Below are 26,380 nucleotides of genomic sequence, written 5' to 3' on the forward strand. Positions count from 1 at the left end.
TCCACCTGGTTCCAGTGCTGATCTTTGTTGTGGACTGAGTGCAGTCACAGCAGTGGCCACCATTCCCAGTGACTCTGTTGGGATCAAAGAAGTGCAAGCCATCTGATTGACTGGCAGCTCTCACGAGGTAGGACCTCCTTCTGAGATGGCTGAGCGTTGGGTTGTGAGGCAAGATGGAGGTTTGGGATTGTGGGAATCCCAGCAAAATGTGAAATCCTGACCCGGATCTCTGTGCAGAAGCTGAGAATGACAATGACCTGCCCAAAAGGTGATCTTCCACTGCATTGTTTAAATGTCATTTTCAGTGCGGTCTCTGAATCACCTTCTGCTGCACACACCAGGTTTCATCCACTATGAATAAAAAGATTATGTTGCTGCCCTCATCTAAGTAGGAGTACTGAAAATATATTGTATTATAAGTAAAGAAACCTACTGAAAAAGATGTTGACGTTCAGGTGCTGCTGATTTGCAGTGGCCACATCAGACAAATGGAGGAACACAACTCTGGATTCAAAAACCAGGCAAAGAAAGTTTTCACAGTCGTTGACAGTAATGACTTAAATGCAGAAATCCAACTGCAAGGCCTGGGAGAGATGGCTGGAGGTATCTCTTCCGTCAGGTCTTACCCTTCTTGTCCTCTCGGGAGCTGTTCTAGCTGAGTGATGTACAGAGTTGGGATAAGTCTCCATTCTTGAGGTTGTTGATCTGACAAGCTATCCTGTTTGAAATTTGCTGAAGCGAAGCTCTTGTAAATGGAGGGATTCGAGGCATGAAAACAATTGCCCGGTAGCATCACTGTTCCTACATTGCAACACTCGAAAGAACTCCATTGGCTGTGAAGCACTTTGGAGCATCCTGAGATCGTAAAACGTGCCATAAAATGCAAGTTTAGTTTACCTTTCCTCAGTAGATGGAGCGATTGGACTGAATATTTGAATACAAATCTATCTCGTCAAAGTACACCTTTGTTTAAAAAAATGCTAGTGCCAAACATGATGATTCCCTTTTATATTATTCAGAAGCTGAGAGAATATTTAGAAGTTGTTCTTATTGGCAATGCAAGTAAATTGCAAAGTTCTGCAAACTGGAGAGTCAAACTCAATGTTTATCCTCAGAACCAAATGGCACCTCCCTCAGAATAACCGGCAGCCTCTCGCCAAAGCGGCAAGAGGATCCTTTTTCTCAAGAGCCCCGACATTCAGTCTCTCGGTCAAGGGACAATATTGAATCTGTCCTTAACGATCAACCGGTGAGTCCCTGGCTGATGGGGAAAGCAAGATGGTTTGGCACAGTGGGGAGAGAGATGTCCAGTTTGAGAGATTTGGCTGGCTTCTATTTGTTCATCGTTCATTGCAGTGTTTTGAACCTCAAGATTACATATTTGTCCTGTAACTCATTCCTACCTCTATATAAACCATTGGTGTGCATGCAGTATTACAGAATATAATTACATCATTTTATACAGGCATATGCATTTTTAAAATGAACAGCTGCTTCTTAGCACTTGTCCAAATTTTCAGGACTGTTTTGGCATGTCTTTTTTTTTAACCCTGCAAGTCTGTAAATTCTGTGCAGATGGGCATTGTTGTCATGTACTAGAAATGTCATGAATGATCTAAAAGCGAGGCTGCTGCACTTCTCCCTTTTGCACTGTCAGCTGCCGGAAGATTATTCTTCCCTGAAATCTTTTGTTGTGTGGCAGCAGTCCTGATGTAAGTAAACCCCTGCTTCTGTCATCCCTCAGCACTCGGTACTGCGGGGCTGCGGGAGCGTTCCTCTGAAAGGGTTGAGACGCGATCGCACTTAGAGGATTAATTCCCCATGCAGGTTTTGAATTTCGTTGGATTCTGGCAACTGTGGGGATATAGGTACATTTTCTGCCGTTTTTAATTTGTTTTAAATTGTGATCTTTGGCAATATGGAGCTTTCTGTGCGAGCAGTGCAGTGGTGATGAATGCAGTGCATTTAGTGAGGTTTAGCAGCTTGGGGTTGTGCATGAGTAGAGAACTTGTTTAGCAGTAGCCTGTCTTAGGGAACAGATGGCTTGTGGTGCTTTTAATTCATCTCGCAGGCTTTACATGAGGCCCAGAAGCACACTGGGACCTTCTTTTCACTTCAGTGGTGATGTGCAGCATTGAAAGAAGGTCAACAGACAGGAATAGGCTGAGATCAGGTCCAGATGCTTTCAGAACAAAAGGGCTTTGAAATAAATTCAGAAGGAAGCGTGGCGCTTGCATTGTGTTCTCTCCGCAATGCAGGTTGGGTTGCCCAGCTAAATTTTAATGAACTGGATGCCATGATTTTCCTTCTCTTTCTCCCCCCCCCCCTCCCCTTTTTTCTTTTTTTTTCAGTCTGCATTTTTAAAAGCCTGGTCAAAATAGTGGATGCGAGATTGTAAAAGAGAAAAGAAATGCACCATTGGCGTCTGAAGAAATCAATATATTCATTTTATCAATAAACTGTAAAGTATGTTGTTATGTGTCGGCTGATGTTAGCTGGACACGCTCATTATTATTACATTGGGTAGGCTATGTGTATTCATTATAGCTTGGCAAACAGTCCTTCTGTTGCACGATCAAGAATTTTAAATTGTTACCCTTGTCTTACAATCGATGCTTTTTTTAAAAATAAACTTTTCTTACATACGTAATATGGTAACAAGGAAACCTGACTCATTGGGTTTTAAAACCTGCAAGGATTTCAAGTCCTGTTACTGACCCAAGTGCTGGAGCTCCAACATTGAGGGAACCAGTGAACACCGTACAAAATGTTAGCCATTCAGGTCTGAGCAGCCAAATCAATAATGTATAATTTTAGGGTTTCGGAAAGTGCACCAGTTGGTTGCAGTGTATTAATATGCAGTAAGTAGTGCAATAAAATTTGGAACTGCTTTGTCATGGTAACGGAGAATCTGTAATTTATAGTAACCTGTCTGTGATTTCAAATGAATCATTGGGGTCACGACAGCAAGTATGATTAGCAGTTTGACGTTTCCCCAAGCCTAGTTCACAGACAAACCCCCTTCACTAAAACTATGCAAATCTTCTAATACTGTCTGATTTTTTTCTTGAGCTTGAAATATTCTGGTATCCTTTGGATTTGAAAACTCATTCTGTATGCTAATCCTTTATGGTTTCACATCTAGGTCTCGCACTTAATCCTGTATTGTGTAGTCGAGCTTCATGCGCCAATTTCAGAAAGATATCGGCTGGCTAAAGGTGTTCCCATCCAAACAAAGTGCACTTGAATTGGACGGGCTATCTTCTTGAGCATATTGCGCTCGTCAGTACAATTTCTCAAACATAGCAGCCCTCGGTCTTTGTGCGTGTGTGGTTGATTTTTCTTCCACTTCCCACTTAAATTGCTTTGTAATTTAAATCAATTTGCAATTGTTAAAAAAGAATCTCTTGTCATTCATTCCAGAAATCTGCTGCAGAATATGCAGAATCGACTTGAGAACTGGAGCTCCCTGCTTGAGTCATTTTTTAAAAAATCGATGAGTGCTTGTCAGCATCTATTTAAAATGGACTACTTAGGTCCTCAACAAACAAAAAAAAAATGCATTCCCCAACACTCAAAAGAGCAAGATGATACCACGGAAATTAATTATGAAAACCACTTTGTGGGTATTGGAATTCTCATTGGGAAACATCTACATTGAACCAAACGAGCATTAAACACACCCTTTTTATATGTCTTTGGTAGTTTTGCAAGATTTTCTAGCTTGATACCAACAGGTTATTGTAAAAGATGCCTCAGGTGCGTGGGTTTTCATTCTATCAGTAATTATGATTTGACACACAGTGAATGTAGTTCTGACCCTGTTGTGTCTGCAAGCTGCAGAATTACTCGGCTTTCAGTGTGGTTATCTTTTGTTAAGATAACATTTCACCTGTTTCATCGATCAGCCTGTGTCACTGGGGAATCTGGAGTTTACGTTAAAGCAGCAGGAAGTGTAACCGATTCTCTCACCTTGCGGTAAGATGATCCTGTTCCAGATCTTCCTTCACTTGCCATAAACTTAATGGAACACGCATTTCTTTCTGTAATCAGGCATGTCTTAAGTAAAAGCTGTCCTGTACAGTTTCAGCCTGAACAGGTTTTATTGATGTAATAGACTTAAAGCATTTGGGTATTGTCTCATTCCTCCAAATATAAACCCTGTGATGATTTTGTCCCTGTGGATCACATCAGTAGAGAAGTAGTGGGATCAAACAGGGAAGTATAGGAAGGCGAAGGTTCAAGGCTATATCTCCATACTGATGCACCTTAAAATGACTGTCTGGAGGTGGGTGGACGCGCACTCAGTTAATCCACTTAAAAAACATTAATCAATTTGTAATTTTAGAGTCTTTCCTAGCCTATCTCTCGTGACATTACACATGGTAAGTTGGAGCATGTGGTTATTCTCTCATATATTTTTGATGCTTCTTCACTTCCTCTGTTTTTGTCCTAATCTGTGTTTCATGCTTTTAGCTATTTCCTTTAAAGATAGAGGTGTCATTACCTCTGCCACAAAAGGTGGATGGAGGTAATGTTTTCGTGCCTGTTTGAGAGTCCGTTTGCCCTGTTGTCGGTTTAACAATATAGCTGGAATTCTCTGACCTTGCCCGCGGCTGGGATTCCCGGTCCTGCTGCAGTGAATGAAGTTTTGTCTGAGTGCCAGATTCCCCTCCGTTCTTGGTGGTGAGGCGAATGAGACCGGAGAATTCAAGACTCCATCGCTAAAGCTAATGGACAGATTTCAACAAAACTTGATACACAGAGTGTGTCCCAAGGAAAAACTGATTAGTTTTTGGTAAAGGTGCACTGATCTGGATTCTGGACTTTTTTTAAAGGATCTTGGAGATAGGAGATGTGACTTTTTTTTAGAATGTTGTGGATTGTTTTATTTAGGATGTTGTTGAATGTGTTAGACTGTTGTGGATTGTCTAAACTGATGTGGCAATATTTGTCACAGCTGTCAATATGAGCAGAAGTTTCAGAGCATGTTGTTGGATGGATTGGCATGAAGCCTGGTCAGTGAAATAGAAGCTCTTAATAAAAAGCTTTCTTTTTTCAACTTTGTAGTTGGGGTATCTACAGGCAGGGAAAAGCCACGTGGAAGATCTGAGTTATTGTAGTGCTGTTGAAGTAACACTGTATGGTGGAGGTATGCGGCTCTATGGAATCCCGTCTTCACTTGTTGCTTTTGTGGCAGAATGGACCTACCAATGGTTTCAGTTGGGGTGAAGCCTTTTGGGAGTGTGGCTGTCATGTTTCTCCATCAACATCCCTACTCCCACCAACCTCCCCTCCCCAGCCACCCTCACCAGTTCCCCTTAATCCTATTGCATTCTCTAATTATCTCCTACACCCCCAGCACTGTCCTTTACTACTTTCTATTTCACTTGCACACTTAAACCTTCTGTTCTCCTACATTGTAACACTGTTGGCCACTAATGTTTCAATATTTCACTCACATGGCCTCCACTCTCATTCACTCTCCCCAAGGAGGTGACAGAGCCCATACAGTTTTAAACAGCTTCTCTCCCTTGCCTCCTCTCCCTTGCCCTTACTCCTTTGTATCCCCCCAACTAGTATCTGTCCCATCTTCTCCAACCTCCTCTCCCACTTTTTCTATCACCCTTCCCCTCCTCTTTGTCTTCCCCAGATTTCTTCCCCTCCTCCCCTTTGTTTTCCTTCCTCTTTTTTCCTTCTCCCTGACCCTGCCTTGCTTCACACTGCCCTCATGTTCCAATTGTTTCTTTCAGAGGCTTTACTTGCTTTCCAGGTTCACCATTTAAAAAGTAGATCAAATTTGAGGAAAAATGTGCTTCTCTATTTGTGTTCATTTTCTGTCTCTTTTCTGTTTCGGTCTCACAGGTATTAGAATTTCTGTCTCGGAGATGTGCGTTATTAACTTTGACCTTTTCTAAATGTCAGCGGGATAATCAGTTGGCTTCAGGCTTCTAATATTTTGACACAACATGAAATGAAGGAAACTTACCTCTTTTTTTCTGTCCTGCAACTCCTTCTGCTCTTCCCTCCCTCAGTTTTATGTGATTCTTGAAAGTTTATGGAACATTAAAACCGAAGGTACAACACGTACTATAAAAACAGGCCTCATTTATTCTTTCTTTCCACTCTCTTGGCCTTAATCGCAAGTGGAGTGGAGTACAAGAATACAAAAGTCTTGCAGAAGGACTTTGGTGTGGAATATGGTGCATGGTTTTGGCTTCTATGTTTAGGGAAGGATATAATTGCATTGAAGGTGATACAACAAAGGTTCATTGAATTGGTTCCTAGGGTAAGAGCGATGTCCTGTGTTAGGCGGCTGAGGAAATTGAGTCTATGTTTTTTGAAGATCAGAAGAACAAGAGGCGACCTCATTGAAACATACAGGTTTCTGAAAGGGCTCAATATGGTAGACACTGAGAGGTTGTTTCCCCTAGCTGGAGAATCTAAAACATGTGGGCACATTCTTAGAATGGGGTTGGAGGGGGACAGGGTGATCAGTTAGGGCTGAGATGAGAAATGTCTTCGCTCAAATGGTTGTCAAATCTTTGGCATTCTTGCTCCAGAAGGTTGTGGATGCTCTATCAAAATATATTTAAGACTGAAATAGATTTTTCGTGCCTCGGGGGATTGAGGGTTAAAGGGAGTGGGTGGGAAAGGGAGTTGAGGTCGATGATCAGTATTGGTTGTACTGAATGGCAGGGCAAGCTCAGTGGACCTTGTGCTCTACTCCTGCTTTTATTTCTCAACACCATGTTAAAGTCCAACAGGTTGATGTGGAAGCACGAGCTTTCAGAGTGCTGCTCCTTCATCAGGTGAGTGGAGAGTTGGATTCACAAACAGGACATATATCGACACAGACTCAATTGCAAGATAATTGGAAGTTTATGGAACATTAAAACCAAAGATACAACACGTACTATAAAAACAGGCTTCATTTATTCTTTCTTTCCATTCTCTTGGCATTTATCGCTGGCATCTCCACATCATGGCTACCACCAACACCACAAATCGCCGGCTCAAAGTGGAGAGGATCTCCAAGAAGATCGCGTATATCGACACAGACATCAAGTTTCTGCAAAGATGCAAGAAAGCAGACATCTTGCATTTGAGTCTGCATTTGTCTGTCCTGTTTGTGAACTCAACTCTCCACTCACCTGATGAAGGAGCGGCGCTCCGAAAGCTCGTGCTACCAAATAAACCTGTTGGACTTTGACCTGGTGTTGTGAGACTTCTTAGTGTGCCCATCCCAGTCCAACACCGGCAACTCCACATCAGTGCTTTTATTTGATATGCGTCGGATGGTGCGCATGACACACACATGAAATGCATCTCTTTTAATTCTATAATTTTTTATTCAAATTTTTTTAATGTTCTTTCAGCTTTTTTGAAAATATTTGAAATAAAACTAGAATAAGAAGCTGAAGAAAAATATTCCTTTGCTGGAGCTAACTGAACAATACTGATACATTGTAAGAAATTACGTGCATTGTACATGTTCGGACTGTATAATTCAAATTATTCTTGTGGTGTTATAGTACTGACAAATGTGCCAAGTCCAAACCCAGGAATTTGGCAGAAGGTGGTCTTCAAGTAACTATTTAAATGAAAATATTAAATTACACAAAAAGCAATTCAGTTGATAAATGATCCTCTGGTAAAGTATATATATTTGAATATATATATAAAATATATATTTGAATTTTTCATTTGCGCTAATGCCTTATTCAGTCATTAGAAACATAGATAAAAGCAAATTACTGCAGATGCTGGAATCTGCAACCCAAAGAGAAAATGCTGGAAAATCTCAGCAGGTCTGGCAGCATCTGTATGGCTTTGACAAAGGGTTATCTGGATTCGAAACGTCAGCTTAGAAACATAGAAACTAGAAGTAGGAGTAGGCCATTTGGCCCTTTAAGCCTGCTCTGCTATTCATTTTGATCATGGCTAATCAGCAAATTCAATATCCTGACTCCCCCCCTTCTCTCCATATCATTAGACATTTCCAGTAACAAGTGACAGATGAAAACATCTTTTAGAAAACATTTGAATGGTTTATGGTGCCACGATGTCCGTAGAAACCGCTAACATTTAAAAATAAATTCAGATTTCCAGTTAATAGCTGGAAGGATGACTCAGCAAAATTTCAAGTTCTAAGACATTTACTGTAACAAAACATTAATTCTATATTGACTATGCACTATCTTTACAGGTAAACTACACTGTAAATCACAAAACAAAACTTTCCCACTTTTTTTCACACAACACAAAACACTTCACAGATGTATCTGACGTAGACATCTAATTCTTCTGGAACCAGTCCAAGGTGATTCTTGGCTCCCCAGGGTTTCCTTTGGTTGCTTTCCTTTCTCATCCTGGGAATTTTAATCTCTATCTTTCAGAGTGAGATTTTCCCCCAGAGATTCTTCCTCTCGTGCAAACGAAACAAATCTTCCAGCCTCGTTTGAACTCCTCTTTAATTAACTGTTTTCAATCTGAGTGTGAGCTTCCTGCACAGTGAACCGCATGGTGAATCATAGTGTCTTGCTGCCTATAGCTGCTCCCCGTCTAAGAACCTGGCAGATAAACCTTGTTTTTGAGGTTTCAAGGATATCTTAGAAAACCTTCCCCTCTCAAAAGTAATCTCAATGGTAACGTGAATCACATGGATAATATATCCAGTTAGAGATGCTGATTAAGCTATCCTTGAGATGCCAATTCTCTTTAAATCTTGGAAATAACTGGACAGTTTAAAGCACAACTGTTTACAACCTGGCATTCTCAACACTTTTCTAGGACTTTGGAGACCACAGTTGATTCACTGTTAGCAGATGGGCTGCTGCCTCAGAGAGCTGCCGGCCAATCTGATTGGCTAGCAATTCGAGATGCCCAGTAACACCGCCCTGTTTCGTTGTCAGGCAGACTTCAGAACTGGTCACATAACCCATTTAATTTTACCTTAATTGAAAAACACAGTCCCAACACACAATCTTTTAAACCTCAAAATGGGAATCCAGTGGATATAGCAGCTGTTGAGTGACAACTAATATTGAAAATTCTTATCACAGTGTCACCTACAAGCATAATAGGTGCTGCAGATACTGATAATGAGGAACGTGTCCCACGTACCAAATTTCATGTATTATCAGCAATTCCATTGGCAACTATTGAACTCTGGCAGGGCAATCCATCCTGCAAACTAAAACAAATCATAATGCCTAACATTGTTTGATTTGTATTTACTAAGGCAAATGGTGATTTCTGCTTTATGAATGGTGTTTCAAACACTTCAGAAATTCAAATGGAACTCTTAGCAATCACCCATACTATACTCGTTTATGGCAGAATGACTGAACTTAGCACTGTGTGAGCAGGGGTGCTAGATTTCATGCTGTTTAACTAATCCAGTGATAGTCTGTTAGCTATTATATAATTCAATTTGCATCAGGAACAATTGGACTTGGAGCCTCCAATCTTTTCAATGCAAGTCGGTCTCAAACTCTACTGACTCCCTTGTCCCCAATGGATGGACATGATACTGGGTTTGGAAATTAGCAGCAATGACAAGAATTTTAGTTTCTTTGTGCCTGGATTCTGGAGGGGGGAAGATGTGTAATGTGGAGGTGAGAGTGAAAGCATGGCCAAAGCACTAAACTGCTAGGAGGATGGAAGAGACATAGCAAGACAAACTGAATTTGGGAAGGATCTGCACAGAGAGAGCCAGAGGGAGCGAATCACACCCAATGTTGAAGTAAACTGTGGGCAAAGAAGTGGAGGTAAATGTTAAAGATCTTAAAATCCATGTTGTGGGGGGAAGGAATCATGAGCTTAGCAAACCAAAAGAGAAAATGCTGGAAAATCTCAGCAGGTCTGGCAGCATCTGTAAGGAGAGAAAAGAGCTGACGATTCGAGTCCAGATGACCCGTTGACAAAGGGTCATCTGGACTCGAATCGTCAGCTCTTTTCTCTCCTTACAGATGCTGTCAGACCTGCTGAGATTTTCCAGCATTTTCTCTTTTGGTTTCAGATTCCAGCATCTGCAGTAATTTGCTTTTATCCATGAGCTTAGCAAAGACTGGAGTCATTGATATGCATTGCTGACAGGATCAGTATTTATTGCCAATCTCGAAGTGTCATTATGAAGACAGTGGAGAGTGGCCTTCTTGAACTGCTGCATATGGTGCAGGTACGCCCACAGTGCTATTAAGGAGGGAGTTTCAGGATTTTGACCCAGCGACAGTGAAGGAACGGCGATATAGTTCCACGTCAAGGTGGTGATGCAGCAGCTCAAGAAGAAGGGTCACCACCACCTTCTCAAGGGCAATTAGGCCTGGGCAATAAATGCTGGCCTTGCCAGTGACACCAATTCCCATGAAACAACAAAAAAATTCTATGTGGTGAAAGGACACCTTGGGAGTTACAAGACATTGATCCGGAGATGATGAAGGGGTGGTAATACGCATCTAAGTTGAAATGGTGTAAGACCTGTAGAGGAGATTGTAGAGAAAATGAAAAATGGGTATCAGTGGTTTAGCAGAAAGAATGATGTTGGGGCACAAACAGGAAATGTTCCAAAGGTAGAAAAACACAATCTTGGTGACTGGTGGAATAGAAAGATTTGCAAAAAGCTCAGTGCAATCAGGTCCCACACTATCCAATTTAGCCATTGTAGTGAATGGAACCAAAGACGTACTTGGGACTATTAAAAACCAAAAAGGATAGATTTGTTTTGGCAACATTGAGCTGAAGGAACTTTAGACTCATTGCCAGTGTACATCAGACAGTTGGAGAATATGGCATCAGTCTTGGAGATTGGTGGTGCTAGAGAGATTGGCTTTGGCATTCTCAACCTACATGTGAAAGTTGACTTTGTTGGCAGATGATTTCCAAAGGTTTAGTATGTCTGTGTTAAGATGTAGGAGACAGAATCATGGGACACATCATGAGTGTCTGGACAAGAAAAAGAAAATCTATGAGCAGATAAAGTGGCTCCATTGAGTGGATGGATCCTAGAAGGCACAACACAGTGAAAATGGGCCAGGTAAAGGACACTGCAATGTTCAGAAATGTGGAATATAATGGAAAGTTTGAGGATTGACAAAAAGCAATGGTTGTCATTGATGACGATCAAGGATTTAGACTTTAAAAGAAGTAACAGCATTCTATTTCATTAATCATAGCTTCTCTTTAGTGGTCCTTCACAGCACCTAGTAAGTAGGAATATAATGTATTTATTAATCTGGGGACTTCATTTTAAAGTGCCTGCTATGAACCACTATGAAATGCTTGCCAAAGCTATATTACTTCAACTATTAGTTTAATATAATACTTGTTATGAATAAATATTTAAGCTGTCACGCTAGTGTAATTAATAATATTTCAGTGGACCTGTAAATACAGCACTGTGATTTTACTGGTCAATTGTTTTTCCAATAAACATATAGAGGAAAGATAAAGAATAAATAATAAAATCGCTGTACAGTTGTCTACACATATTCTGCATTATCTCTCAACAGCCTTTGAGTCAAGTGCTCCAACTATTGCATCCTCCCTGCAAGGGGGGAAAGAAGAAAAAAAAGAAATAATTAATTGTCAACATTAAGTATTTCAGCTTCACCTATAACCCAACTATAAATAGACAGTTAAATAATATAATGTGCATTACTAATCTGCAGTAATCACTGAGTTTGCAACAATTACTTTAGTGCCAGCAAAGACACCTTTTAATTGAAGCTATGCAGCTCTCATTGAGATTCTTCAGAAAATAGGAAATTTTGTTCATTGTTGAGCCCATGCAGTTATAATATCTCATTTGTGCCTTGAAACTATTGCAGAATGAGAACACCTGAGACACGCTATAAATCGCTACATTTCATCACTGCTTTATTTAAGAACTACTAATTTCTGAAGTAAATTCTCAAGTAAGTTCATATGCGTGATGTCACTTGGCAGTGGTTTGAAGAATCTGGTGTTGCTGCCATTGATAATGAAGGCTTTGGAACTTAGCACGATTTTTAGTGAAGAGGCAAATCTTACGATGACCCCAAATGTGAGAACAGTACAGTTAAATCTTTCTTCCCTTGGTGTTTTCTAAAGTAGTAACATGTTATACTAAATCATCAAATTCTTCTGAATTGGATAAAAGTAAATTACTGTGGATGCTGGAATCTGAAACCAAAAGAGAAAATGCTGGAAAATCTCAGCAGGTCTGGCAGCATCTGTAAGAAGAAAAGAAAACTGACGTTTTGAGTCCAGATGACCCTTTGTCAGAGCTGGGAATTTGACAAAGGGTCATCTTGACTTGAAAGGTCAGCTCTTTTCTCTCCTTGCAGATGCTGCCAGACCTGCTGAGATTTTCCAGCATTTTCTCTTTTGGTTCTTCTGAATTGGATCGAGTTTTTTTTGGCAATTACAAATCAATTACGATTGCGATATGTTGGTATAAATAATTAATGTTACGACAACTGTTAATTTTCTTTGCCCCGGTAGAAATACAGATCAGCCTGTACAGTCTCACTTTAGTTTTGGTAAGCATAACGAAAGCTATTCATATCTCATTGATTTGTCATCACATGAGACAATTTATTATAATGTTCATAGTTTCTATCGCACTATCATGACCTCCAATGACTTGTTCCTAACAGGCAGTGGTAGACCAATGGCTTCAACAACACATTGTGTCATGTGGCTAGTAACAGGCAATAATATGTGTACTTGTGATCTATTAACTATGTAAGTTGAAGTGAGTGAGTTTTGGATGGTAATGATGATCCATGGAAAACACAGCACCTTGACACATGATGGACACTCTTCTGTTACTGACTTGTATCATATCGCCCAACTTTCCCCATGTAGCTCACTTAAAGGTACGAAAACATTTTCAAAACAACTTTTACACCCCTTTACGCGCTTTTTGCCCAAGCAAGTCTTCCCCTACTCGGCGCTAACTTGTCTCCTGTGAAACGTAATTGCATTGTGACTACGTAGCTGTGTCAATGCAGTACCTACTATCTTTCTAAAATTCTAACATTTTACTGCCCCACCTCAAATGTGATCAACATTTCTTAAACTATCAAAAAGGCTCATGGGATGTTGGCCTTTATCTCAATGGGCTAGAATTCAAAGGAGACAAATAGTTCTGCAAAGCTTAGGTCAATGATTCCCAACCTTTCATGCCATACCTCTATCCCATCAAGAAATTTTGAAGCGCACCTCCTATTTCCTCTACTTTCTTCCCTTACTGGAACTTTGTTTTTAAATTCCCCCTGTCCTCCCAGCCTGTGTTTTTTTTTAACCTCTCCCTGTCTTTCTTGCTTCTCCCAGTGTTTTTGAGCCCTTTTTGAGTTTCCGCTTTTTATGCAGGCACATGGGGCCTTTGTCTTCAGCTCCAAGTCCCTTTGGTCAGGCGCATGAGCTTGACCAACAGAAGAAATCTAAACCATGCATGTGCAGCTCTTTCCCAGCCGGCACATGTGCAGGAGGCCCAAAACTCATCGGGTCTTGGAGATAGCAACCACAGAACAGAAGGCAAAGATTAATTTTAGTTTAATTACATGAATTTTGAATCATGAATCTTTCTTCACTGCACATTTGCAGGGTGGGGGGGGGGGGTTCTTCAAAGCACACCAGTGTCCCTCAGTTGGGGACCATTGGCCTAGGTCACACCCCATCTGAAGTGTTGCATTAATTTCTGGGCACCATACCTCAGAAAGGATATGTCCCTGTATTGGCCTTGAAGGGAATATAGCGCATATTGGCACTTGAATCCCAGGGGGACCAATATCCTGGCGGGAAGGTTGGCTAAGGCTACTGGTGAGACTTTAAACTAGAAAGGTTGGGGGGAGGGAATCGAAATGAGGGGACTGAGAGCGAGGAGGTTAGCTCGCAAATAGATAAGGAATGTAGACAGGGTAAGAGGGAGGTTAGACGAGTGAGGGAGAAGGGAAGTGCTCAGGCTGAAGGTCTGAGATGTGTCTATTTTAATGCCAGGAGTGTAGTGAATAAAGTGGATGAGCTTGGAGCGTGGATTGCTGCTTCGAATTGTGATGTGGTGGCCATTACGGAGACTTGGATGTCTCAGGGACAGGACTGGGTGCTTCAGGTGCCGGGTTTTAGATGTTTCAGGAAGGACAGGGAGGGAGGCAAGAGAGGGGGGGGAGTGGCACTGTTGATCAGGGATAGTGTCACGGCTGTAGAGAAGGTGGACGCCGTGGAGGGACTGACTACGGAATCTCTGTGGGTGGAGGTTAGGAACAGGAAGGGGTCGGTAACTTTGCTGGGTGTTTTCTATAGGCCGCCCAATAGTAACAGAGATGTTGAGGAGCAGATGGGGAAACAGATCCTGGAGAGATGTAGGAATAACAGAGTTGTCGTGATGGGAGATTTTAATTTCCCAAACATAGATTGGAATATCCCTAGGGCTAGGGGTTTGGATGGAGAGGAGTTTGTTAGGTGTGTCCAGGAGAGTTTCCTGACACAGTATGTGGATAAGCCTACTAGAGGAGAGGCTGTTCTTGATCTGGTGCTGGCTAATGAACCTGGACAGGTGGAGGATCTCTCGGTGGGTGAGCATCTTGGGGATAGCGATCATAATTCTATCTCCTTCACGATAGCATTGGAAAGAGATAGGGTCAGGCAGGCTAGGAAAGTGTTTCTCTGGAGTAAAGGGAAATACAGTGTCATCAGGGAGGAAATTAGACGGGTAAATTGGAAGGAGGCATTCTTGGGAAAAGTGCCGAAGGAAAGTGGAGGATTTTCAAGGAATGTTTGTCTGGAGCTCTGCATGACAACGTTCCGATGAGACAGGGGGGTGTTGGTAGGGTACGGGAACCGTGGTGCACGAAGGTTGTGATGAACCTGGTAAATAAGAAAAGAGAGGCGTACAGAAGGTTCAGAGAGCTAGGAGGTGTTAAGGATTTAGAGGAGTATACGCGATGTAGGAAGGAGCTTAAGAAGGAAATTAGGAGAGCGAGAAGGGGTCATGAGAAGACCTTGGCGGGTAAGATTAAGGAGAATCCCAAGGCTTTCTACAAATATGTCAAGAGTAAAAGGATGAGATGTGAAGGCATAGGACCCTTAAAAGGTGAAGGGGGAAAAGTTTGTGCGGAACCGTTAGAAATGGCGGAGGTGCTTAATGAATACTTTACCTCGGTATTCACGGTGGAAAGGGATCTGGGTGGTTGTACTGCTGGATTGCGGAGGACAGAAAGGATCGAGCATGTGGACATAAAGAAAGAGGATGTGTTGGAACTATTGAATGGCATCAAGGTTGGTAAGTCGCTGGGACCGGATGGGATGTACCCCAGGTTACTGTGGGAGGCGAGGGAGGAGATTGCGGAGCCTTTGGCGATGATCTTTGCATCGTCGATGGAGACGGGAGAGGTTCCGGAGGATTGGAGGATTGCGGATGTGGTCCCTATATTCAAGAAAGGGAACAGGGACAGCCCGGGAAATTACCGACCGGTGAGTCTAACCTCAGTGGTTGGTAAGTTGATGGAGAGGATCCTGAGAGACAGGATTTATGATCATCTAGAGAAGTTTAGTATGATCAAAAGTAGTCAGCACGGCTTTGTCAGGGGCAGGTCGTGCCTTACGAGCCTGGTTGAGTTCTTTGAAAATGTGACCAAGCACATTGACGAAGGAAGAGCGGTGGATGTGGTCTATATGGACTTCAGCAAAGCGTTCGATAAGGTCCCCCATGCAAGACTTCTTGAGAAAGTGAGAGGGCATGGGATCCAAGGGGCTGTTGCCTTGTGGATCCAGAACTGGCTTGCCTGCAGAAGGCAGAGAGTGGCTGTGGAGGGGTCTTTCTCTGCATGGAGGTCAGTGACCAGTGGAGTGCCCCAGGGATCTGTTCTGGGACCCTTGCTGTTTGTCATTTTCATAAATGACCTGGATGAGGAAGTGGAGGGATGGGTTGGTAAGTTTGCTGACGACACCAAGGTAGGTGGTGTTGTGGATAGTTTGGAGGGATGTCAGAAGTTGCAGCGAGACATAGATAGAATGCAGGACTGGGCGGAGAAGTGGCAGATGGACTTCAACCCGGATAAGTGTGTGGTGATCCATTTTGGCAGATCCAATGGGATGGAGCAGCAGTATAAAATGAAGGGTACCATTCTTAGCAGTGTAGAGGATCAGAGGGACCTTGGGGTCCGGGTCCATAGGACTCTTAAATCGGCCTCGCAGGTGGAGGATGCGGTCAAGAAGGCGTATGGCGTACTAGCCTTCATTAATCGAGGGATTGAGTTTAGGAGTCGGGAGATAATGCTGCAGCTTTATAGGACCCTGGTTAGACCCCACTTGGAGTACTGCGCGCAGTTCTGGTCACCTCATTACAGGAAAGATGTTGAAGCCATTGAAAGGGTGCAGAGGAGATTTACAAGGATGTTGCCTGGATTGGGGGGCATGCCTTATGAGGATAGGTTGAGGGAGCTTGGTCTCTTCTCCCTGGAGAGACGAAGGATGAGAGGTGACCTGATAGAGGTTTACAAGATGTTGAGGGGTCTGGATAGGGTGGACTCTCAGAGGCTATTTCCAAGGGCTGAAATGGTTGCTACGAGAGGACACAGGTTTAAGGTGCTGGGGGGTAGGTACAGGGGGGATGTCAGGGGTAAGTTTTTCACTCAGAGGGTGGTGGGTGAGTGGAATCGGCTGATGTCGGTGGTGGTGGAGGCAAACTCGTTGGGGTCTTTTAAGAGACTTCTGGATGAGTACATGGGATTTAATGGGATTGAGGGCTATAGATAGGCCTAGAGGTGGGGATGTGATCGGCGCAACTTGTGGGCCGAAGGGCCTGTTTGTGCTGTGGCTTTCTATGTTCTATGTTCTATATTAAGCAGAATTGTACCAGGCTTTAAAAGGGTTAAATTGAAGACATTCATAAACTTGGTTTGTATTCCCTTGTTTTTAGAAGATTGAGGAGTAATCTCATCAAAGTGTTTAAAATGATTAAGGGTTTTGATATTACCTTGGAGGAACTCAGTACAAGGGACATAATGTTAAAACCAGAGCTAGTCCATTCAGGAGTGAAATTAAGAAACATTTCTGCACACAGAAAATAGTAAAAATCTGCAACTCTCTTCCCCAAAAGGCTGTGAATCAATTGACAATTTCAAGACTAAGATTAATGTTTTTTTGAAGGGTAAGGCTACCAAGGAACAAAAGTAGGTGATGGAGCTGAGGTACAGATCAGCTATAATCTAACTGAACTGGTTTGAGGGGTTAAATGGTCAACTCCAATTCCTATGCTCCTATGGCACAGTTCAGCAAAACCAGTGTTGTGTGTGAAAGACTGGAACAAGTCTTTTCCCAGAGGTGGCAAGCTACAGGAGACACTAGGAATTTTTTTAACCTTAAATATTCTGAGTTATGTTCTGCTACAGTATGCTGCCATTTTGTATGTTGACAGTACAATATTATTTTCACCTTAAGGTGTAAAACAGTTCTAATTTGATTTGCAATTTCAAGTGCTGATGGCACTCAATTTTCTGGTTCAACCTCTTTGCATAATTGCTCACGACTCCAGGTGCAAACTCAGCTGGGCCGAGGAATGGTACAATGGGAGAGGAAAAGTATGAGTAAATCAAATGTTTAAAGGACATGACCAAATGGATGTTGCTGGAGTGGAGGTAGGAAATATAAAATTGGAATTCTTGTCTAGATCATTAAAAAACATCTCAACACATCAGCAACTTTCGCCAAAGCTAAAGAGACAAGTAATTGAGAAGTTACAGGTCACAATGAAGAGTCAGGGATCCATAGGGTGGGCACAAGTCTACAGGCAAGTGACTGACAACACAGCCCAGCACTTGGCTGAAGTTAAGGTTGTGCTACATGAGATTCTTGCGGGGAAGATTTTCCTCTGTGCTACTTTCCTGCATCATCCTGTTGGTCAACACTGCAGCATGCCTGCAAGGAGTTGTAGTCTGAGCCACGGTTGACCATTACTGTTCCTACAGGGCTGTATCTGTAGAGCCTATGAATACAACAGTTAGTCAGACTTTTACATCTCAATATGATGCCATCATAATTCTGTAGTGCAGCGATCATTGTGAAGAGGATGTTCTCCTCTATGCAGTTGTTGCACCAGGGGCAGGAGGGGCATGGGGCACCTGTTTTGCATCCTGATCTGCTAGTTATCTTTCCACTCTGTAATTTTCCTGGCAAACCTGCTGGTGTCAATGAAATTAAGCTCAGGGTAAATTAGATAAATAACAGTACCTGGCACAGACGTCCATAAAAATTGAAATGCTAGCTGGGCGATGGAGGGGGATGGGGTGGTTGGGGGAACATAATAAACAAAGCCTTTATTACACTTGCCTTCAAAGTGTGGGGTGGGCCCCCTACTTGCAGGCCCAGGCCTCATTCCAGTCAGGTTTCATTGGGTTTTCCGGGTCCCCACCAATGGATTGGCTATAGCAGCTTCAATTGTCTGTTGACTCTTAAACCAGTGGCAATCCAATATGACTAACTTCCACTGGTTTTACTGGTTTTTTAAAATCTCTGAGCGGACTCAAATTGACACCATTGTTCTCAGTGCCACACTCTTGATGGAGGAGGAAAACAAACTGGAGATGGGAAAGAGGATACCAGAGGTAGCAGGGAATGAATTACAAAGCAATGGGTATATAGAGTAGCTAGAATCTTGACCTGCCTCTATTTCCACTGCAATCATTCTTTGTGTTTGGGTTTATGCAGTGTATCAGTTGGCGATTCATCCACAGTAGATTTTAATACCTTCCAGAAAAGAAGAACATGTCCACTATAGAATCATAGAATAGAATCCCTACAGTGCAGAAAGAGGCTGTTTGGCTCATCAAGTTTACACTGACACACCGACAGAGCATCCCACCCAGGCCCTTTCCCATAACCACACATATTTACACTGCTAATCCCCCGTATTTAAGCATCTTGGGACACCGAGGGCAATTTAGCATGGCCAATCCACCTAATCTGCCCATCTTTGGACTGTGGAAGGAAACTGGAGTACCCGGAGGAAAGCCACACAGACATGGGACGAACATGACAGACAATCACCTAAGGTGGGAATTGAACCCTGGTGCTGTGATGCAGCAGCGCTAACCACTGTGCCACCCTAGCGAGCAGTCTTGGCTGAAAACTACTTTATGCTTGTGCTTTATGCTTGCATACTCACACTTGCGATCAAAAACTCTGAGCTTTACCTGCAGGAAGATGGAATATCATGGCTAAGCTGCAAGTCATTTTGGGTACGTGCCACTATTTCATCAACAAGCAGGTTGAATGGAATGGGTCAAGCTGCTCACTAGCTTATGGGTCGACAGGCTATTCCTCAGTTTCACCAAGTCTATGCCAGTTTCTCTGTCCCTCTTGCGGATACAGTTTGCCTGCCACAAACTCTCGGATACAGTTTGCTTGGCCCTGCCTCTTGTTGGGGTATAATATTTTTGAATTTTTTTCATGGTATGTGGGCATCACTGGAATGGTGAACTGGTTGTTGCCCATCGCTAATTGCCCTTGAGAGAGTAGTGCGCCGTTTTCTTGAACCCCTGCAATCCACTTGTCAGTACATCCAAAGTACTGTTAGAAAGTGCTCCAGAATTTTGTTCCAACGACAGTGGGGGAAGGACGAAATAGTTCAACGCGGGATGATGTGTGGCTTGAAGGGAAACTTGCAGGTGGTGTTCCTATGTGTCTGCAGCCCTTGTCCTTCTAGGTATTAGACATCGTGGGCTTTGAAGGTGCTGCGGTGCATCTTGTATATAGTACACACTGCCGCCGCCAAGCATGGTGGCTGAGAGAATGAGCAAATGTTGAAGTTAGTGGGCGAAGTGCTGATCAAGTGGACTGCTTTGTTCTGGATGGTGTTGAGTGTCTTGAGTGTTGTTGGTGGTACACCCATCCAGGCAAGTGGAGAGTTTTCCATCACATTCCTGGTTTGTGCCTTGCAAATGTTGGACAGGCTTTGGGGAGTAAGGAGGTTAGTTTCTCACCTCAGAATTCCCAATTTTTGACCTGCTCTTGCTGCCACAGTATTTATAAGGCTAGTCCAGTTCAGTTTCTGGTCAATGGTAACTCCCAGGATGCTAACAGTGAGGGATTCAGTGATGATAATGCCATTGAATGTCAAGGGGAAATGGTTAGATCCTCTCTTTTTGAAGATAGTCATTGTGTGGCAGTTTTTGGTACAAATGTTATGTGCCGCTTATCAGCCCAAACCTGAATGATCTCCAGGTGTTGCTACACATGGACATGGATTGCTTCAGTATCTGAGAAGTTTCAAATGGTACTGAACATAGTGCAATCCAACATTCCCACTTTTGACTTTACAATGCGGGGAAGGTCATTGAAGCAGCTGAAGATGGTTGGGCTTCTGGGAATGCCTGCAGAGATATCCTTGGGGCTAAGATGACTGGCCTTCAATAATAACAACCATCTTCCTTGTTCTACATAAAACACTAATTGGGGGGAGTTTCCCCTGATTCCCATTGTCTGCAATTTTGCCAAGGTTCCTTGAGGCCACACTCAACCAAATGCTGCTTTAATGTCAAGCAGAGTCATTCTCACCTCCCCTCCTTGAGTTCAGCTCTTTTGTCCATGTTTGGACCTCGGCAGTAAAGACGTCAGGAGTTGAGTGACCCTGGCGGAACATAAACTGAGCATCAGTGAGCAGGTTATTTTTGTGTCAGTGCTGCTTGATAATATTGTCATTGACACCTTCCATCGCTGATGATCAAGAATATACTGATGGGGCGGTAATTGGCCAGATTGGATTTGTCCTGCCTTTTTTGGACAGAATATACCTGGGTATTTTTGTACATTGCTGAGTAAGTGCCAGTGTTGTAGTTGTGCTGGAACATCTTGGCTAGGGGCATAGTTTGTTCTGGAGCACAAGGCTTCTGTACGTTAGCTGGGATGTTGTCAGTTTGCCTGTTAGTGGCTCTCATAGGGGTGCATTTTGCCTGGCTCTGACTTTCGGGGATGTGATTCCAGCTGCCCCCAAGTGACCATTCTTAATCATGATTAAATGACACATGATTAAATGTCACGTGAACACCCACCCAGGATAATTCCAGAGTTGGAAAGCCTAATCACAGCTCAGTCTCATGCTGTCTTCATCTAGTGCCCATGCCCGTACATATGCATCTTAAAGGCAAAGATGACCAGCGATTAGTCTGTGGCAGGAACACCAGCTGTCTGTATGCTTTCCCTCCATATCCAATGACTTTGACCTCAGTTTTAGCACTCCTGTCACTGCCTTAGCGATAATCATTTCACTTTGTACTGATTAAGATTGAATCTGAAAAATTCTGGATTTTACTAGCCCAGTGTTACATCGATTGTATTTATTCACTTAGCTACTGAAGGTGCCGAATAATAAAAATATTTAAAGGGGTATTGAACAAGAATAAGAAAAGAACAAAGGTAGGGAGAAGAATTGTTTAGCGAAAAATCACCTTCAGAAAAAGTAATAAGTTAGAAGAATTCAAAAGAAAAGTAAATCTGAAAGATGATATGAGAAATAAAGATTGCAAAGGGGTGCATTTGAAGTGTTGAAGGGTAAGGTAACACTATATCTTTAAATAGTATAGCATTGAACTTTTGATTACTTTTGTGTTTTTCATTTTACATTTAATTCTGTTTAAAATCCAAAAGCTCCAATGGAGGGAGCTAGAAACCCTTAAAATGTGTGACATCATCAGTAGAAAATAACGTACTGGGAAAATACTGTTGGGCTCAGCTGCTTCAGATTTTGTATTTAGACTGAAAAGTTGGAAGAACACCTGCAAAAGCCTTCATGTGGTTCCTGGATCTGGCTGCATTGAGCAAAATGGTTTGTTCTTCATCAAGTAGTGCTGAAGGAGCGCAGCTATTAGCACATCTGCAAGGAAGCTGGGGAGTTGGAGCTGGGAATACTCATCATGAATGGGCAGAAGTCCAGCTTCTTCATTATTGTCACTGGTACAGTTGAACTCTTAAACTATATGTGTGTTCCTCCATCTATTTATCCCTTTAACTGCATACTGACTGGCAATCAAATTATCACTGATGTCCATGACCAACTTGGTGCCCGTTGTTGATTAGGCAAGCTATAGATTCAATCCTCAGTTTGTATTGAGTTAGCTACGCTCAGCTAGATGGTTATTGGGATATGACAATTGACCAGATCAATCTTTGATGAGGTAAAGGGAGAATTAGGGCCGCATGGTTACTAACCACCAATCATTGCTGGAAGTACAATTGGGGATATTGAATGAGGACAGAACTAGGTACATGTATTATGTTCCCCCATGATTGACTGACATCTACTGTCTGCTTTGATCTCCATGTGAAAAATAGTTACCTTGGTGAGGCACTCAAAGACAGATTGAGAAACTGCACCCCTGCAGGTTAGGCAAGAGAGGCAGAAGAAGTGTAAAATGTGAATGAGATATTTTTGAAAGCGATTCACTGTCAGTCAAAAAGCCTACAAGCTATCCAATGGAACCAATGAAATTTATTTCACCATGTTATAACCTTTGATTGACAACTGTCTGCAATTTTTAAAAATTCATTTTTATGGTATTTGGACATTGCTGGCTAGGCTAGCATTTATTGCCCATCCTTAGTTGCTCTTCAGAAGGTACTGGTGAGCTGCCTTCTTGAATCACTGCAATCCCTGAGGTGTACGTGCATCCACAGTGCTGTAAGGGAAGGAATTCCACGATATTGGCCTAAAGACAGTGAAGGAATGGCAATATATTCCCAAGTCAGGATAGTGAGTGACTTGGAAGGGAACTTCCAGATGGTGGTGTTCCCAGGTACCTGTTGCTGTTCTTCTCGATGGTAGTGGTCATGGATTTGGAAGGTGATGCCTAAGGAGCCTTGGTATGTTCCTGCAGTGCATCTTGTAGATGGCACACAGAGCTGCCACTGTTCATCAGCGGTGGAGGGATTGAATGTTTGTGGAAGCGGGGAGCTTTGCCCTGGATGGTGTCGAGCTTCATGAGTGTTGTTGGAGCTGCACACATCCAGGCAAGTGGAGAGTATTCTATCACACTCCTAACTTGTGCCTTAAGGTGGTGGACAAGCTTTGAGGAGTCAGGAGGTGAATTACTCACTGCAGGATTCCTTTGACCTACTCTGGTAGCCACAGTATTTATATGGCTAGTCCAGTTCGGTTTCTGGTCAATGGTTATCCACAGGGTGTTGATAATGGGGGATTCCAGTCGTGGGGAATGGTAATGGGGGCGATGATTCTCTCTTGTTGGAAATGGTCATTGCCTGGCAGTTGTGGTGTGAATGTTACTTGCCACTTGTCAGCCCAAGCCTGTTGAGCAGGTCTTGCTGCATTTGGACACGAATATGCTGCAAACAGAATCCTCAGTTGTGTTAAATCAGATTAAACATAAAAGTTTAAAGTGTTATGTTTCGAAGTTAGACAAGATTACAACATATTTAAAAAAGAGATAATGAAGATTAATGCTGCTGGATCACTTCTCGTATTGTTTTAATCTTGCCTCTGTACAAACAGAGCAACTGAAATGCAATCAAGTTTCAGGTTCAGTAGAGAACCAGTTGGAGAATGCTGGATTTTATACATTACCACAGTGAGTTCACTTGTCAAGTAGGAGGAGTCACTGAAAGGAGAAGATTCCACTAAGCGAAGCTGAATTCAGCAATGGTAATGCCACACTCGGGTTTCTTGTGCTGTCCAGCTTCCTCCAATCTGATTTTGAGCTAATCCTCAGTGTCTCATCATTTGCTTTTCATTGTTGATTGTCAGGATCACATGGCCCTTTTCAGGGTGATGCAAGTGCCTTGTTTGCCTAAAGACCATGTGGAGGTGGGCGGGTAGACAACAGGGGAGGGAGAGAGAGAGAGAGGAGGGTGCAGTCGACTCGGAGGAGTAAACGAGTCTGAATAGCAGTCATTGAGTTGGGTCTGAGTGGAAGAAATCATTTGCTGTGCCTGTGGGCATTATAAAAGGAGCAGCTGTTGGTAAGTACTTGTTTGGATGCATGTAGATCAGCTCGAAATGAGCTACTGAAAAGCCCGACCAGGAATTACAGTATGTGCTAGTCCTTTGTCTTGGTGGAGCAAACTACAGATTTTAATGAGGATGTTGTTTATTGAAATGATTCCTCTTTGGTGACAAATGTCTGTTGCTGTGGTTCATGTGTGGAATACAGTTTATGAGCATCAATGGCTGCTACTGTGTAAAGTCCTCCTACTGGCATAAAGCTTGGGAAAGGAAAGGATTAATGTGTGTTGTATTGTGGTTAAACTGTTTTTTTTAAATAGTGGCAGTCTTTATTGTGAAGTTGGCTCTAATAGTGAATTAATTAAAGGTTTATCCTGGTCTTGCTGCTGTTTGACATCTGTCTATAGACCAGCTGCATTTTCCAGATGATTATCCCAGGACTGATGGTTCCTGCTGAGAAAGGTAGGATGTATGTTGTCCCTTTTTGCTGCTGGGCCTCAGCAGGCGGAGAGTGCCTTTAAATTAAAATGACTTTTTTTTTGATTGTGGGGGGGGGGGGGGGGGGAGAGATTATGTTTCGCCCAGTTGCAGAATTTGATTTTGGTCTCAAGTTTCCCTTTGGAGTAGATGTTTTTTTTTACAATTAATTGGGCTTCAGATTTCAGTCTCTGGGTTCTTTTTTTTTAAAAAAAGCAGCATTTCAATGAAGCCAGGGCTCAGCTGGAAATATGGAGAATTGGAGAGTGTGAATGGATGTCCTTTTGTGTTTCGGCTCCATTGTGTGGGAGCCACTGGTATGAAAGCGCCGGCAGCCGTTAGTACACTGCACCTTAGAAACCAGGTTCACAGGCAGCGATTGCTGACATTGCTGGCAGACCCATTAAACTGAATTGATGATTTTCAGACAGGATAATGTTTTGCGACTGGAGTATGTAGGGGACTGTAGAGTCAGCTCCGTAGACTGGGACCCAGAATAAGGTATTGCCCTAAAGGAAGCCAGTATATATTTATGTATGTAGTGTGAGGATGGATTGCAGAAACACTAATGTCATTAGGCGTTTAACTTTCAGCAATATGGCTTGACATATATGCCATTTATGAGCAAACTAGTCAGCTTGAAATAGAATGAAAGTGAATTTATGGGTGTTTATGCTGACCATATTATCTCTCTCAATCGTTCCGTAAGGAGACAGCAGCACACTCTGGTTTTTCATTTTGGATGAGGCTGCCAGTATTCATGGTCGATAAAGGGATTGAGAGGAAGATTCGACTTAATGCTGTTGTGTCGGGTCTTTCCAAATTGCAGCGAGCGTTCAGCATTCAGAATCCGTTCAACAATTCAACCAGTCAGCAACGAGCTCGCTGCCCTGCAGAGCTCCCTCATAAAATATTAAACCTGGCTTTGCAGAAAATAGGCTCCTAATCAAATACAAATTCTTCTTTGTAGATATCACAATTTTGTGGAATATGGAAACGCTGTTACCTATTGGCTTGACGGCTAGGAAACTTTGCTGATTTGGCATTTGTGCTGTCGACAGATCTTTTGTCCGGCAAGCTGGCAGTACAAAGCTATTGTTTTGTGAGGTTGAAATCTGTTAACTCTTGAAGGGCCTAATTGCAAATCTTTTCCCTTTTGCATATTGCCTCCTTTTCACCGGAATAATTAGTAAGTCTGTTGTGCTGCACATCCTAGAGGAGGCATGTTTTAATGGCGTGACTCTCGAGGCTCGCCATTCTTTCGGTTTTCTTTATTTTGCAGTGAGTAGAGGCTGTGTTTGAAAATGTTATGGTTGACCTCACCTCCCTGATCACTGAGTTGGTTGGGAGTGGTCATGTGCTTGGTTATAATTGCGATGGGCTTGGGGACTCTTCTGGACATTGTATTGTTTCTTTGCTTTGCAATGTGTAGCAAATATCCTTTAAGAGAAGTTTGCTGATTACTTCAGGAGGACACTGCCCCTTTAAGAAGTCATCCTGCACTTGGTATTGCCTTGTCCTTGGTCTAGAAGACAGCATATTAGACTGTCACCAAAAGACAACTGCCTTCAGGCTTACAGTGGTGTGGACCCATTCCAAATAATTCAATAGCCCACTGGATTACAAATATAGTTTTACTGTTGGATTGTAAAGTGCAATCAGGCTGATTAAATTCTAAAAATGTGATTTATTTTTGTCTTGTAATTGATATTCAGTTGTGGAAAGTGTTGAAAGCTGGTGTACAGGGCCAGAGTTCCATTTGAAATGCCGAGGATGATGTGTTTAAATTTATGTATGTTGTCTGGATGCACATTGGAAGGGGCTTAAGAGGTGGAATCCAGGTCAGAACACTATGAACTGGTTTTAGGCAACTTAAAAGCACCATTAGGTGATTGTTTGAATTGCAGCGGATTGCAGAGGTGCTGCTTCTCGGCAGTGACGCTCCCATTTGTCTGCAGTGCTTGT

The 26,380-nt window shown here is 42.6% G+C and overlaps 1 protein-coding gene across 9 annotated transcripts in view; it reads left to right on the top strand.

Moving 5' to 3' along the window:
- Positions 1–26,380, top strand: part of magi1b (membrane associated guanylate kinase, WW and PDZ domain containing 1b) — a 458,604-nt gene that overhangs the window by 287,567 nt on the left and 144,657 nt on the right. The window contains exon 1 of one of the 9 annotated variants that reach the window (XM_078209500.1): positions 23,811–23,955. The exons of the other annotated variants lie outside the window; for them this stretch is intronic. The gene's annotated coding sequence lies outside the window, so the exon portion shown is untranslated. Of the gene's footprint in view, positions 1–23,810; positions 23,956–26,380 lie in introns of those variants that run through there. 9 annotated transcript variants of the gene reach the window in all.

Source organism: Mustelus asterias, chromosome 3, assembly GCF_964213995.1.
Source record: "Mustelus asterias chromosome 3, sMusAst1.hap1.1, whole genome shotgun sequence".
Classification (NCBI taxonomy): Eukaryota; Metazoa; Chordata; class Chondrichthyes; order Carcharhiniformes; family Triakidae; genus Mustelus; species Mustelus asterias.